The sequence below is a fragment of the Microtus ochrogaster genome, linkage group LG1, assembly GCF_000317375.1.
Source record: "Microtus ochrogaster isolate Prairie Vole_2 linkage group LG1, MicOch1.0, whole genome shotgun sequence".
Classification (NCBI taxonomy): domain Eukaryota; kingdom Metazoa; phylum Chordata; class Mammalia; order Rodentia; family Cricetidae; genus Microtus; species Microtus ochrogaster.
This window is the reverse complement of record NC_022027.1, coordinates 56126781-56128745: the sequence shown is the minus strand read 5'-3', so window position 1 is coordinate 56128745 and position 1965 is coordinate 56126781.

Sequence of the window (1965 nt, the reverse complement as noted above, 5' to 3'; positions counted from 1 at the left end):
TCTTATTGCTATTGCTAGAACTTCAAGCACTATATTGAAGAGGTATGGCGAGAGTGGACAGCCTTGTCGTGTTCCTGATTTTAATGGGATGGCTTTGAGTTTTTCTCCATTTAAGGACCAGACTCTTTTAAAGATTTGTTTTATTGGACTATACATGGTGAGGCAGAGGAAGGCTTCAGATCCCCTGGGTCTGGAGGTATAGGCTGTTTTGAGCTGCGTGGTGTGGGTGCTGGGGACTGAACGCAGCCCTCGGTGAGAACACTGCACACTTGACCTCCACCTTTCGGCCCTATGGCCGCAATCCCTGCCTTGACCCTTGTTATCTGACATCTTTTCTAGGTTTTTTTCTTTAAGCTATACCCGCACAATGCTTCCCCATTCTCCCTCTTCCCAACTGGAATGTTTCAAAGGGTTGGAAGAACTGAAAGTACAACACACATATCTTTTCAAAGAGGAAAGTTAAAAAAAAAAAAAAAAGAATGACCAAAATAAGTTTGGGACATTTCCCTGGTTTTAGCAATCTGTGCTTTGGACAAAATCAGTATAGATGCTAAGAGCTGAGCTGCTTCTTTGTAATTGTTTGATTTGTGAGATAATTCTTTAGCAAAAGATATTTCTAAATTAATTCTCATTTTAGCAATAATAGGAAAGAAAGATCAAATCCTTGAGTGGGTTACTTAGATGAACAGAAATACCTCTTTTTGAGACAGTGGGTATGTAAGATTCACTGATTAAAGGGCAAGGGTAAAATGAGAATCCTCTCAGTAATAGGTGAATCTGAGAAAATCTTCCGAGAAAATTAAACACTTGATCAAAAAGAGGAAGGGTCGCCGGTGAGAGCCAGGATTAGGCAGGAGAAATTGTCTGAGAAGAGGCCCAATTAGCCAAAGCAGGCAGCCTAATGCTGCCCTGTCAGGGTTCGCCCTTCCTCCCGCGGTCTCCACGAGAAAGCGCGGTGGAGTTTTATTTTCTTTTTGTGAAGATAAGAAGATACTATACCTTTGAAAATGATAAATCTTTAAAAATTAAGTATTGAAAAAACCCTATATAGCCAAGAGTTAAGAGTTAGGTAGGAGCTAAGAGACAGGAAACGTGACCGGAAACCCAGAGGGCACACAGTTCTACGTGGCTGAAGCTTCAGCTGTAAGCGGAAAGGTAGAAGGAAATCAGAAGTTAGGACGGCAGAGGCTCGCCTCACTCACATCTGTCGTTTGAGCACAGGAACAGAGAACTCAGGCTGCAGAGATGGTGCAGCAGTTTAACAGCAAGCAGCGCTCCTGCAGAGGACTGACTTCATTCACTCCCAGAGCCAGGTCAGGGGCTCACAACCAACTCCGGTTCCAGGGGACCCAGGGCTCCTGATGCCACGGGAGTGAGCACACTCACACACTCACACACACTCACACACACACTCACTCACACTCACATACTCTCACACACACTCTCACACACACACTCACACTCACACACACTCACTCATACACACACTCACTCATACTCACACACACACATACACACACTCACACACACTCACTCACTCACACACTCACACACACTCACTCACTCACACTCATACTCTCACACTCACACACACACTCTCACACTCTCACACACACACTCACACTCACTCACACTCACACACTCTCACACACACTCACTCATACTCACACTCACACACACTCACAGACTCTCACACACACTCACACTCACACACACTCACACACTCACACTCACACACACTCACACACACTCACACTCACACACACTCTCACACACTCACACTCACTCACACACATTTACATACACACTCACACACACACTCACTCACACACATTTACACACACACTCACACTCACATACTCTCACACTCACTCTCACACACACTCACTCACACTCACAGACTCTCACACACACTCATACTCACACACACTCACACACACATTTCCACACACACTCACACACATT